Source organism: Salvelinus namaycush, chromosome 3 (genome assembly GCF_016432855.1).
Source record: "Salvelinus namaycush isolate Seneca chromosome 3, SaNama_1.0, whole genome shotgun sequence".
Classification (NCBI taxonomy): domain Eukaryota; kingdom Metazoa; phylum Chordata; class Actinopteri; order Salmoniformes; family Salmonidae; genus Salvelinus; species Salvelinus namaycush.
Genome location: NC_052309.1, coordinates 58,952,527 through 58,967,453, shown reverse-complemented (window position 1 = coordinate 58,967,453; position 14,927 = coordinate 58,952,527).

Sequence of the window (14,927 nt, the reverse complement as noted above, 5' to 3'; positions counted from 1 at the left end):
CTGGGTCTTTCCTAAAACGTGATACTAATGCTGCCATGATTCAGAAAATTCATAATGATGAGTAGGAAAGTCACTTAGGAGCCGATTCAGAAGTAGGAAATGTACGCCTTTCTTACGCACTTCTCAGTGGTTGGTATTCAGACTAACCTTATGCAGTTGGGTAACGTGCTCTGCAGGTGTGGCTACCTTGCAAAAAATTGTCTGATCTTGTAGATTATTTAGGGTTAAGAATGTATATGAATCATAAAAAAACAGGGTAACATTACTGTAGGTGTCCATCTCTACGCAGACAACACCATTCTGTATACCTCTGGCCCTTCTTTGGACACTGTGTTAACAAACCTCCAGACAAGCTTCAATGCCATACAACTCTCCTTCCATGGCCTCCAACTGCTCTTAAATGCAAATAAAACTAAATGCATGCTCTTCAACCGATCGCTGCCCGCACCTGCCCGCCCGTCCAGCATCACTACTCTGGACGGTTCTGACTTAGAATATGTGGACAACTACAAATACCTAGGTGTCTGGTTAGACTGTAAACTCTCCTTCCAGACTCACATTAAGCATCTCCAATCCAAAATTAAATCTAGAATTTCTATTTCTACTTCCTATTTCGCAACAAAGCATCCTTCACTCATGCTGCCAAACATACCGTAGTAAAACTGACCATCCTACCGATCCTCGACTTCGGCGATGTCATTTACAAAATAGCCTCCAACACTCTACTCAACAAATTGGATGCAGTCTATCACAGTGCCATCTGTTTTGTCACCAAGGCCCCATATACTACTCACCGCTGCGACCTGTACGCTCTCGTTGGCTGGCCCTCGCTTCATACTCGTCGCCAAACCCACTGGCTCCAGGTCATCTACAAGTCTCTGCTAGGTAAAGCCCCGCCTTCTCAGCTCACTGGTCACCATAGCAGCACCCACCGGTAGCACGCGCATCTCACTGGTCACCCCCTTAGCCAATTCTTCCTTTGGCCGCCTTTCCTTCCAGTTCTCTGCTGCCAATGACTGGAACGAACAGCAAAAATCACTGAAGCTGGAGACTCATATCTCCCTCACTAGCTTTAAGCACCAGCTGTCAGAGCAGATCACTGCACCTGTACATAGCCCATCTGTAAATAGCCCATCCAACTACCTCATCCCCATACTGTATCTTGCTCCTTTGCACCCCAGTATATCTACTTGCACATTCATCTTCTGCACATCTACCATTCCAGTGTTTAATTGCTATATTGTAATTACTTCGCCACCATGACCCATTTATTGCCTTGCCTCCCTAATCCTACCTCATTTGCACATACTGTATATAGACTTTTTCTACTGTATGTTTGTTTATTCCATGTGTAACTGTTGTATGTGTCGAACTGCTTTGCTTTATCTTGGCCAGGTCGCAGTTGCAAATGAGAACTTGTTCTCAACTAGCGTACCTGGTTAAATAAAGGTGAAATAAAAAAAATAATATCAGCTATAGAACACATTTGTCATAAGGACTGTTCATCCTGTTGTCATATGCTCTATCAACTGCTATTACAGTCTGCATGACAACTTATGTCATATGCTTCATAAGTGTCTGCATACCAGATGTTATAACGGTGTTTTATCATTTATTAAACTCTGTCACTTAACATTGAATGGAATGATGCGCTACATAACCATGTCATATGCCGTTATAGAGTGTGTACAGACACCTTAAGTAAAAGTGACATTCATTTGTTATAAAACAGTTATGAATGTGCTTAATACCACAGGATGAGTTGAGTATCACAAAACCATTCAGGATCTCCAAGAAACATGAGCAAATGAGAGGGGGTGTATCATCTTTGTGACTCCAACTTTCTCACTCATTATTCATTCATGACAATGTTTTTCTGATCATGACAGCATCCAAATTGATTAAGATTTTTCAACCCCCAAAATATTCTCACTTACTGTAAGAAAAAGGGATTCAAAAATGACACGACATTCACCATTCAGTTACTATTGGGCAGATATGACCCAAATCAAACTGCAAATACATCAAGTTCGTAGCCACAAGCTTGATGTGGTCATTACATGTGGGGGACAAGATGCGTAGTGCTTTTGTCTAAATGGTCAAATAGACAATATTGTCAAATAAAAAGGTGACATTTTGTACTGTCGCCTCATATAAATCATTTGATTTCAAATCCAAAGTGGAGTACAGAGCCAAAATAAAAAATGTTTTGGCCTTTCCCCCGACACGCCTAGTATATAGGTCCTGGATGTGTTGGGGTTCGTTCCTTGTCAATCATTGGCTCATTGGTGAAATTAGCATTCAGACAATATCTTTAATGAAGTTGACAACAGGAACATAGCAGTGCTGCAGAGATGGTTGTCCTTCTGGAAGGTTCTCCCATCTCCACAGAGAAGCTCTATCTATCCCTGACCAAGGCCCTTCTCCCCCGATTGCTCAGTTTTGCCAGGCGGCCAGCTCTAGGAAGAGTCTTGGTGGTTCCAAAGGTCTTCCATTTAAGAATGATGGAGGTCACTGTGTTCTTGGGAACCTTCAATGCTGCAGACATTTTTTGGTACCCTTCCCCAGATCTGTGCCGCGACGCAATCCTGCCTCGGGAACTCTACGGACAATTCCTTCGACCTTTGCTCCGACGTGCACTGTCAACTGTGGGCCAGCTCTAGGAAGAGTCTTGGTGGTTCCAAAGGTCTTCCATTTAAGAATGATGGAGGTCACTGTGTTCTTGGGAACCTTCAATGCTGCAGACATTGGACATTTGGACATTGGATTGGACATTTCCAAATCATGTCCAATCAATTGAATTTACCACAGGTGGACTCCAATCAAGTTGTAGAAACATCTCAAGGATGATCAATGGAAACAGGATGTACCTGGTCTCAATTTCGAGTCTCATAAAAGGGTTTGAATACGTAAAAAAACATTTTTTTTTAAAAATATTACATTTGCAAAACTTTCAAATAACTTGTTTTCGCTCTGTCATTATGCGGTATTGTGTGTAGATTGCTGAATATTTGTATTTATTTAATCCATTTTAGAATAAGGTTGTAACGTGACAAAATGTGGATTAAGTCAAGGGGTCTGAATACTTTACGAAGGCACTGTATTGCCCTAGATACTCTATCCCAGGGGTGCAGTGGTGTCAGACTCATTCCATGCAGGGCATAGTGTCTGCTGGTTTTTGTTATATTCTTTCAATTTGTGTTCAATTAAGACAGACTAGGTGAGGGGAGTTCCTAACTAATCAGTGACCTTGGCGGTGTTCCCGTGCTCTGACTATACATGCATCAACCAAAGGTTGCGTGCTACATCATCGACTGTGCTGTCGGGCACCAGATTGCAATAACATACAGTGGGGAGAAGAAGTATTTGATACACTGCCGATTTTGCAGGTTTTCCTACTTACAAAGCATGTAGAGGTCTGTAATTTTTATCATAGGTACACTTCAACTGCAAAATGCTAATTAATTACTTAAAAATCATACAATGTGATTTTCTGGATTTTTGTTTTAGATTTCGTCTCTCACAGTTGAAGTGTACCTATGATAAAAATGACAGACCTCTACATGCTTTGTAAGTGTGCAACACTATAAAAACTACAAACCTCAGATTTCCCACTTCCTGGTTGGATTTTTTCTCAGGTTTTTGCCTGCCATATGAGTTCTGTTATACTCACAGACATCATTCAAACAGTTTTAGAAACTTCAATTCAGAGTGTTTTCTATCCAAATCTACTAATTATATGCATATTCTAGCTTTTAGGACTGAGTAGCAGGCAGTTTACTCTGGGCACCTTTTTATCCAAGCTACCCCTGTCCCAAAGAAGTTTTAAAATGCCTATTTACTCTGTTCCATCTGACTGCGCAATCCAATGTCTCATCAGCCCAGACTGGGAAGTTATAAACTTGACCTCCACTATAAAAAGCATGTAGACATTATCTAATTTCTTTTAAACTAACATTTAGTTTCCAACAGTGGAGATTTGTATAAACCTTGCCGTCTGTCTCTCCGACATTTGCAGCATATACAGTCGTGGCCAAAAGTTGAGAATGACACAAATATTAATTTCCACAAAGTTTGCTGCTTCAGTGTCTTTGGATATTTTTGTCAGATGTTACTATGGAATACTGAAGTATAATTACAAGCATTTCATCATCACTAATAATATGCATATCTTAGCTTCTGGGCCTGAGTAGCAGGCTGTTTACTCTGGGCACCTTATTCATCCAAGCTACTCAATACTGCCCCCAGCCATAAGAAGTTAAACAATTTAAAGGCAATGCTACCAAATACTAATTGAGTGTATGTAAACTTCTGACCCACTGAGAATGTGATGAAAGAAATAAAAGCTGAAATAAATCATTCTCTCTACTATTATTCATACATTTCACATTCTTAAAATAAAGTGGTGATCCTAACTGACCTAAGACGGGGAATTTTTACTAGGATTAAATGTCAGGAATTGTGAAAAACTGAGTTTAAATGTATTTGGCTAAGGTGTATGTAAACCTCCTACTTCAACTGTACGTATGAGATGAGTGCAAGATAATGCAAGATATGTAAACATTTTTAAAGTGACATTAAAAGTGACTAGTGTTCCATTTATTAAAGTGGCCAATGATTTCAAGTCTGTTTGTAGGCAGCAGCCTCTGTGCTAGTGATGGCTATTTAACAGTCCGATGGCCTTGAGATAGAGACTGAAAAACAGCTTCTCAGTCCCAGCTGTGATGCACCTGTACTGACCTCGCCTTCTGGATGATAGCGGGGTGAACAGGCAGTGGTTCGGGTGGTTCTTGATATTTTTGGCCTACCTATGACAACGGGTGCTTTAGGTGTCCTGGAGGGCAGGTAGTTTGCCCCCGGTGATGCGTTGTGCAGACCGCACCAGCCTCTGGAGAGCCCTGCGGTGCAGTTGCCATACCAGGCTGTGATGCAGCCCAACACAATGCTCTCAATTGTGCATCTGTAGAAGTTTTAGGTGACAAGACAAATTTCTTCAGCCTCCTGAGGTTGAGGCGCTATTGCGCCTTCACCCCTGTGTGTGGGTGGACCATTTCGGTTTGTCTGTGATGTGTACGCCAAGGTACTTAAAACTTTCCACCTTCTCCACAGCTGTCCCGGTGATGTGGATAGGGGGATGCTCCCTCTGCTGTTTCCTGAAGTCCATGAGCTCCTTTGTTTTGTTGACGTTGAGTATGAGGTTATTTTCCTGACACCACACTCCCAGAGCCCTCACATCCTCCCTGTCATCATTTCCTGGTGCTGCAGGATTACTTTCCTGCTGTAGCAAACTGGATCAAATGATGATCTGTAGCTCCTTTATCAAGGGATTTCAATGGGATTGGAGGCCTTGTACCTCTGCATCTCTTCCTGTTGTGCACTTTCTCCACTTCCTGCAGGACTTTCTGGGCTTCCTCCATGTTGCCATCCGCGCCAAGCTGCTCCGCATTCGCCAACAACTTCCCCATGTCCTCGTTCAGCTCGTGCACCTTCTGCCTGTACACACAAAACATGCAGACACTGAGCACAAGAACCTCCCAATCTCCTCATTCAGCAAACACACAGCTCTCGGCAGACCTCTGCGCCCACAACATCCACACTAACAGGTCAGTCTTTTCACCTACTCTGCACTGATCGCTTCTTGAGTCTCAACCAGCCGCTTCTTGTCCAGCTATGTAATCCGGTTACAGTTGGAGATAAAGGACTCTAGGTGATTTGCCGCCTGAGGCAGGAGGGACAAGCAGTTACTCACGGTCTACATGAAACTCGGGGTTGAATGCAGAGATGCATGGAAGTGCATGAGCAGGACATGCAAAAAGAGTATGCCTTGATTCTTTCTAATATTAGGTTTATTACACTACAATGCAAAATAAAAGCACTTTAATTTGTCCTTGTGAGAGAAGTGTCACACTGAGGCTACATACACATGTACTGTAGAGGAAAGTAGCAAATACTTACATCCAGCTCAAAAGAACAGATCTCTCTCCTTGGAGGCAATGTCATAGTCTACCCAGAGAGCAAGGGCATGGGTCTTGGCGCACTCGCCCAGGTCTATGAGCTGAAAGGTAGATTAAATGCAAGATAACAATAAACTATTTGTTTACTGCGTAGACTTAGACCACTAAGTATTATAATTTTGTCCTACATGTAGAAAGCACTTTTGGCTGCAAGTATTGCATTAAAGTACAGTGCGTTCGGAAAGTAATCAGACCCCTTTACTTTTTTCACTTGTTACGTTACAGCCTTATTCTAAAATAGTTTACCCCCCCCCCCCTCAATCTACACAATACCCCATAATGACAAGGCATATTTTATATATATATATATATGCACTGTACTATATTCAGACCCTTTAAGTACTTTGTTGAAGCAGCTTTGGCAGCGATTACAGCCACAAGTCGTCTCAAGTATGACACTAAAAGCTTAGCACACCTGTATTTGGGAAGTTTCTCCCAGTCTCTGCAGATCCTCTCAAGCTCTGTCAGGTTGGAGGGGAGCGTAGCTGCACAGCTATTTTCAGGTCTCTCCAGAGATGTTCAATCGGGTTCAAGTCCAGGCTCTGGCTGAGCCACTCAAGGACATTCTGAGACTTGCCCCGAAGCTCCCCCTGCGGTGTCTTGCACAGTAGTAAATAATGGCTACTTCTCAGAAAGTATAACTGTCAAGAGGAGTAAAACAAGGTTGTCGACTATCAGCATATCTATTTGCTATGGCCATCGAAATGTTAACTATTTAATTTAAAAAAATTTACTCTCAAGGGGCTAGAAATCCAGGGCTTAAAAACAAAGGTGTCGTTGTATGCCGATTCATGTTCTCTTTTTGATCCCTCCATAGTCTCATAGAGGATCTGTAAGTGTATATATTACGTATTGAGCAACAAAAAGAAAACTACACGGTAATGTAAAAGTTTTCCAATAAAATTGTCTGACGGTGAAGTGGACAGAAAGAAATTGTCACTACAATACATTTAATAGAAAGTTACCAGATAGATAAAATCTTGCTACCATGGAAAAGAAAATACCTGTATTTGTGGGAGAAAAAAAATATCACCCTGATTAACTAGTTATATCACAGTTTACCTATTTGCTTATGGCTTTGCCTACACCTAGTGACCTGCTTTTAAATTATATGAGCAAAAAAATATTCAATTTTATTTGGAATGGCAAGCCAGACAAAATTCAAAGGGCTCATTTATATAATGAAAATGGAGGGCAGAAATGATTAAATAGAAAACATTAGACCTCTCACTAAAGGCTTCAGTCATACTTAAATCCGAACTGGTTCTCTAGCAGATTAGTAAGAATGGCTCACCCCGTGTTCAAGCATGGACTTTTCCCCTTTGTTCAGATTACAACCTCACTTTCGGTTATTTGAAAATGAAATCTCCAAAATATCGCTATTTTGAAACAAGCCATAGAAGGTTGGTTGCAATTTCAGTTTAATCCAACAGAAAATACAGAACAAATATTATGGTTAAACTCAAATATACCCATATTCTTTTTGGAAAAAAGTAGAAAAAAATCTGTATAATCTTTGTAAATGACATACATAGGACTGGTGGAGTTGTCACACATGCAGCTAACAAACATATGGAAATGTCTGCCCTATCCAAAATTCCAACGAACTAGTTGCATCAGTACCGCACAAATAGAGGCAAGTGGAAGAGGGAGAAAGTAAGGAACTTCTGTCGGCCCAGACCAAGATTGGTTAAAGAAAATTGTGATGAATAAGAGTACACAAGTTTTGTTTAAGGACCAAAATAGTTGGAGATTTGTTGTACTGATTCGATGTACTGATTCCATGGAACATGGTTTATGAACTGATACAGTTTTTCAATTTAAATTTACAAAATTCTTGCACCCAATAGAATCTTATATGAGGGATACAACCATCCCAGCTCTGTAGATTTTTCTGCAAAGAGACAATCATTAGATCCTTTATTTTGGTACTGTCCATATGTAGCTTGTTTTTGGTCGCAGGTTCAGGAATGGCTGAAGAATTGCAACATAGTATGTATAACCTGGAAGTAGAAGCATAAGTGTTGTCCATTAACTTACTCCAATTAGAGCAGGGGTGGTAGGGTTAGGGTAAAATAAAGGAATATACACTACATAACCAAAGGCATGTGGACACCTGCTCATCAAACATCTCATTCCAAAATCATGGGCATTAATATGGAATTGGTCCCACCTTTGCTGCTATAACAGCCTCCACTCTTCTGGGAAAGATTTCCAATAGATGTTGGAACATTGTGGTGACTTGCTTCCATTCATCCACAAGAGCATTAGTGAGTCAGGTAGTGAGGTCAGGCACTGATGTTGGGCGATTAGGCCTAGCTCGTCAGCAGTCCAATTCATCCCAAAGGTGTTCGATGGGGTTGAGGTCAGGGCTCTGTGCAGGCCAGTAAAGTTCTTCCACACCAATCTCAAACCATTTCTGTATGGACCTCACTTTGTGCACGGGGCATTGTCATTCTGAAACAGGGAAGGGCCTTCCCCAAACAGTTGCCACAAAGTTGGAAGCACAGAATCATCTTTCCTTCCTCGAACAACTCGGTCTTAGTTTTGCGACAAAACCGCCACTTACACGACCACCGCTTACAGCTGCCGCTGAAACCAGGGGAGACTGAAGAACTAACACTAATTGCTGATTGCCTAGCAGAAGTGAAATCATTCGCCCCCAATACAGCCATTGATTACCAAAACAAGTCACAAATTGCCCAGCCCCTACATACTGGTTATTACTTAAAATGTATCAATTGAAAGTGTGGTTTCAAAGCTCCAATCCACATGTGTTGGTCATTACTGAGACATGGTTAGGAAAGAGTGTTTTGAACACTGATGTTAACCTTTCTGGTTACAACCTTATTCGGCAAGACAAATCTTCCAAAGATTGTGGAGTGACAATCTTTGCCAAGGAACACCTTCAGTGCAGGGTTGTCTCCACCAAGTCTGTCCCCCAAAAATGTGATTTGCTGGTTTTATGCATTAAACTTTCAAATAACTCTTTGTTGACTGTTGCTGGGTGTTATCGGCCACCATCAGCACCGGCCTCTACCCTAAATGCCCTAAGCTCTCTCCTGGCACCTTACACTAAGTCTGAATTTGTCCTGCTAGGTGACCTAAACTGGGACATGCTTAATCCACCTGACCACCTAAAGCAATAGGACTCTGTAAATCTTTCTCAGATTATTACCAATCCCACAAGGTATGAAACCCAGAAAAGGCGACTCTCCTTGATGTTATCCTTACAATTAATCCTGATAGGTATCAGTCTGGTGTTTTCTGTAATGGCCTTAGTAATCACTGTTTTTCAGCCTGTGAGATATCCAGGATTGTAACATACTCTGTTTCCCGGAGACATGGCTAGCCGGGGACATGCCGTGGGAGTCCGTACAGCCAACGGATTTTCAGTGCATCGCCTCGACAGGAACAAACATCTCTCTGGTAAGAATAAGGGCATCCTGATTAACGGCTTATGGTGTAATTGTAACAACATACAGTCCTTTTCTTCACCTGACCTAGAATTCCTCACAATCAAATGCCGACCGTATAATCTCCGATGAGAACTCTCCTCGGTTATTGTCACAGCCGCGTATATCCTCCCGCAAGCGGATACCAAGACGGCCATCAAGGAACTTGACTGGACATTATGCAAACTGGAAACCATATATCCTGAGGCTGCATTTTTTGTAGCTGGGGATTTTAACTAAGCTAATCTGAGAACAAGGTTACCTAAATTCTATCAGCATATCGATTGCAGTACACGAGTGAGTAACACACTCGACCACTGCTACTCTAACTTCCGTGATGCATACATGGCCCTTTCCCGCCCTCCTTTTGGCAAATCTGACCATGACTCCATCTTGTTGCTCCCCTCCTATAGGCAGAAACTAAAACAGGAAGCGCTTGTGCTTAGGCCTATCCAACTCTGGTCTGACCAATCAGATTCCACACTTCAAGATTGCTTCGATCACGTGGACTGGGATATGTTCCGGGTAGCCTCAGACAATAACATTGACGTATATGCTGACTCGGTGAGCGAGTTTATAAGGAAGTGTATAGGAGATGTTGTTCCAACCGTGACTATTAAAACCTTCCCTAACAGACACCATGGATTGATGGCAGCATTCGTGCATAAATGAAAGCATGTACCACCGCATTTAATCATGGCAAGGCGACTGGAAACATGACCGAATACAAACAGTGTAGTTATTCCCTACGTAAGGCAATCAAACAAGCAAAGCGTCAGTATAGAGACAAAGTGGAGTCACAATTCAACGGCTCAAACATGAAACGTATGTGGCAGGGTCTATAGACAATCACAGATTACAAAAATAAAACCAGCCCCGTCGCAGACATCGACGTCTTGCTCGCAGACAAATTAAAAACGTATTTGCGCACTTTGAGGTCAATACAGTGCCACTGACACGGCCCGCTATCAAGGGCTCTCCTTTTCCGTGGCCAACGTGAGTAAAACACTTAAATCTGTTAAACCTCACAATGCTGCCAGCCCAGAGGGCATCCCTAGCCGTGTCCTCAGAGCATGCACAGACCAGCTGGCTGGTGTGTTTACAGACATATTCAATCAATCCCTATCCCAGTCTACTGTCCCCACATGCTTCAAGATGGCTCCCATTGTTCCTGCTCCCAAGAAAGCTAAGGTAACTGAACTAAATGACTATTGCCCCGTAAGCACTCACTTCTGTCATCATGAAGTGCTTTGAAAGACTAGTCAAGGATCATATTTTATTTTTTATTTATTTCACCTTTATTTAACCAGGTAGGCTAGTTGAGAACAAGTTCTCATTTGCAACTGCGACCTGGCCAAAATAAAGCATAGCAATTCGACACAACACAGAGTTACACATGGAATAAACAAAACATACAGTCAATAATACAGTAGAAAAATATGTCTATATACAATGTGAGCAAATGAGGTGAGATAAGGGAGGTAAAGGCAAAAAAAGGCCATGGTGGCGAGGTAAATACAATATAGCAAGTAAAACACTGGAATGGTAGATTTGCAGTGGAAGAATGTGCAAAGTAGTAATAGAAATAATGGTGTGCAAAGGAGCAAAATAAATAAATAAATAAATACAGTAGGGGAGTCTGCCAATAAGAATATGGTGATTAACAGAGTCGAAAGCCTTGGCCAGGTCGATGAATACGGTCTCTTATCGATGGCGGTTATAATGTCGTTTAGGACCTTGAGCGTGGCTGAGGTGCACCCACGACCAGCTCTGAAACCAGATTGCATAGCGGAGAAGGTACGGTGGGATTCTAAATGGTTGGTAATCTGTTTGTTAACTTGGCTTTCGAAGACCTTAGAAAGACAGGGTAGGATAGATATAGGTCTGTAGCAGTTTGGGTCTAGAGTGTCACCCCCTTTGAAGAGGGGGATGACCGCGGCAGCTTTCTTGTTCTGAGAAATGAAGGCTATTCCATGCGAAAAACTGCCAAGTAACTGAAGATCTCGTACAACGCTGTGTACTACTCCCTTCACAGAACAGCGCAAACTGTCTCTAACCAGAATAGAAAGAGGAGTGGGAGGCCCCAGTGCACAACTGAGCAAGAGGACAAGTACATTAGTGTTTAGTTTGAGAAACAGACGCTTCGCAAGTCCTCAACTGGCAGCTTCAATAAATAGTACCCGCAAAACTCCAGTCTCAATGTCAACAGTGAAGAGGCGACTCTGGGATGCTGGCCTTCTAGGCAGAGTTGCAAAGAAAAAGCCATATCTCAGACTGGCCAAGAAAAATCAAATATTAAGATGGGCAAAAGAACACAGACACTGGACAGAGGAACTCTGCCTAGAAGGCCAGAATCCTGGAGTCGCCTCTTCACTAAGCTAAGGACCCTGGGTCTAAACACCTCCCTCTGCAACTGGATCCTGGACTTCCTGACTGGCCGTCCCCAGGTGGTAAGGGTAGGTAACAACACATCCGCCACGCTGATCCTCAACACAGAGGCCCCTCAGGGTGCGTGCTCAGTCCCCTCCTGTACTCCCTGTTCACTCATGACTGCACGGCCAGGCACGACTCCAACACCATCATTAAGTTTGCCGATGACACAACAGTGGTAGGCCTGATCACTGACAACGACGAGATAGCCTATAGGGAGGAGGTCAGAGACCTGGCCATGTGGTGCCAGAACAACAACCTCTCCTTCAACGTGCTCAAGACAAAGGAGATGATTGTGGACCACAGGAAAAAGAGGACAGAGCACGCCCCCATTCTCATCGACAGGGCTGCAGTGGAACAGGTTGAGAGCTTCAAGTTCCTTGGTGTCCACATCACCAACAAACTAACATGGTCCAAGCACACCAAGACAGTCGTGAAGAGGGCACGCCAAAACCTATTCCCCCTCAGGAGATTGAAAAGATTTGACATGGGTCCTCAGATCCTCAAAAGGTTGTACAGCTGCACCATCGAGAGCATCCTGAATGGTTGCATCACTGCCTGGTATGGCAACTGCTCGGCCTCCGACCGCAAGGCACTACAGAGGGTAGTGCGAACGACCCAGTACATCACTTGGGCCAACCTTCCTGCCATCCAGGACCTCTATACCAAGCGGTGTCAGAGGAAGGCCCAACAAATTGTCAAAGACTCCAGCCACCCTAGTCATAGACTGTTTTCTCTGCTACCGCATGGCAAGCGGTACCGGAGCGCCATGTCTAGGTGCAAGAGGCTTCTAAACAGCTTCTACCCCCAAGCCATAAGACTCCTGAGCACCTAATCAAATGGCTACCCATACTACTTGCATTTCCCCCCCTCTTTTACACCGCTGCTACTCTCTGTTGTTATCATCTAAGCATAGTCACTTTAATAACTCTACCCACATGTACATATTACCTCAACTAACCGGTGCCCCGCACATTGACTCTGCACCGGTACCCCCATGTATATGGTCTCGCTATTGTTTATTTACTGCTGCTCTTTAATTACTTGTTACTTTTATTTCTTATTCTTATCCGTATTTAAAAAAAAACTGTATTGTTGGTTAGGGGCTTGTAAGTAAGCATTTCACTGTAAGGTCTACACCTGTTGTATTCGGCGCATGTGACTAATAAAATTTGATTTGATTCTTACAATGAATTCGGTGAGTAGTATGTTCAGACCAATAAGGGAACAGTACAGATATCAATTCAGCCAATTGCAATGCTAGAAAAAGCATAGTGGGCTGGACTCCCTTCACATAATGTTGTAGTTGTATGCATGTTTGCTAGTGCTGGATATTCCGGGTCTTTTCATTTGTCTCCATTAACTTAAGAGACGGCTCATTTGGCTCCCAAACGGCCCTTCGTTCAAAATGCTTAACAATCGACCTAGAACCATGATTTTTTTGAACCACCTAGAACCAATCTCCAATGTGAAGGCCAAAAAGTCGGCTACCATTATGTCAGATCGTGAAATGCACGTTCAAATATATTTTTACCTTGACAAATGATTAGATCCCCTAATAAAGCACTGCAAAAATGAACATGGACCAGAATGTACGTGCTCTCCCAACTAATTATTGTTTCTGCAATGAGGATTCACCCTCTTAGAGAATTAATTTACCTGCAGATAATCGTTGTTTTGAGCTCAAAAAGCAGTCGTAGCAGTATGCAAATCAGGGACCCTAATGAACGGCTCTGTCACCGATGCGATATGATTCCCGACACGTTCATCAAAAATAACAGTTTGTTAGCGAACAAAGGGAATCGGACAGAAGGCTCATGCTGTCAAAATGTCGGCGCCCATAAAAGACACTTTTATGGGCGCCGACTGTGAAATCGCGACTGTGCATGAATCAGAAAGTGCGACAAGTGAAGTGTGTGATAATGTATGGAAAATAGTGAAATCAAAGAATGGAACAAAATGAGCAAAATTTGTAGTAGAAGACAAGGACCGGTCCAATAATGCATTTCTTATTGGGTTGCGTTTTTTGGACAAGGAGATTAATTTGGGAAATCCATTTGTAATATCGAGGACTGTGAAGAAACAGTGGGGAAAGGTTGATTCAATCAAGGTGACTAGAAGCGGCCTTGTTTGGGTTAATTGTGTTGATGAAGAACAGAAGAAGCATGCACTGGATCTGTCAAAATTGTAACATGTATTGATCTTCTGAGCAGGGCGCCTGCCAAAGGAGTTATAGCTGGAGTCTCATTGGATATAGATGAGTACCTTAGTCAGAAAATCCCAGGAGCGGTCAAGGAGAAAAGCTTGGCGATATTATTGTTGTTTGAGGAGAATCTACCTGAATATGTGAAGCTTGGATATGTGAGGTAAGCGGTGAGAGAATTTGTGTCCAAACCATTAGGTTTGTAAAGGATATGGTCACGTGTCAAATGTATGGCAAAGTATGATATTGAATAATCTATGAATGGAAAATGTTGCAACTGTGGTGGGGATCATGTCAGGTTGAAGGAGGTCAAGGATCAAGGCTGCGCAGCAGATCTCCTATGTGGAGGCCGTGAAGAGAGTCAAAGGGGTAGTAGGCAACAGTGTTGAAGCTATGGCAGTGGATGCATTGCAACCAGTTGCTAATCGGGTGATCTGGATACACTCATTGTGAAGAAGGTAGATTTTGTGGCATTTATAGCCACAGTGATTAATTGTACAGCACAAGTGTCTAAGAAGTCAAAGAAGCTGGATATCATTATATCCGCAGCCGATACGTTTTTGGGGCTCCAAGACTTCACGGCAGAAGCACTACAAGGACTTTTGTCGCTAGGAAATGTCCCGCCCTCACATGAGGCTTCTGAGCCTGTGTTGGGACCTGATTTAGAATGAGTTTTTTACAGAAAAGCAGGTTGATTTTGTTTAGTTAATTTATTTTTTGTTATTTTTTATATTTTATTTGTACCCAAATGTTTTCCTTTTTTTGTATCTTTATTATCCACCGCACAGTAGGTGGCAGAATGCACATTTAATTGTTGCCACCGCC